Here is a 205-nt window from a genome sequence, read left to right on the forward strand (position 1 = left end):
TTCCACAAAACAACTTCTGAATGCCGGCAGAGGACATCAGGCACCCAGAAAAGCAACCCAAGTCTTCGAAAGGAGGTAGGAAAAAATATAAAAGACAAATATAGAGACAAAAGAGGGAGGGATGGAGCTCCATCTCGGGAAGGGAGTCTTAAAAAGAGAGAAGTTTCCAAACTCCAGGAAACACTCTCACTGCCGAGTCTGTGCC

The sequence above is a fragment of the Bison bison genome, unplaced genomic scaffold (genome assembly GCF_000754665.1).
Source record: "Bison bison bison isolate TAMUID 2011002044 unplaced genomic scaffold, Bison_UMD1.0 scf7180017864115, whole genome shotgun sequence".
Lineage (NCBI taxonomy): Eukaryota > Metazoa > Chordata > Mammalia > Artiodactyla > Bovidae > Bison > Bison bison.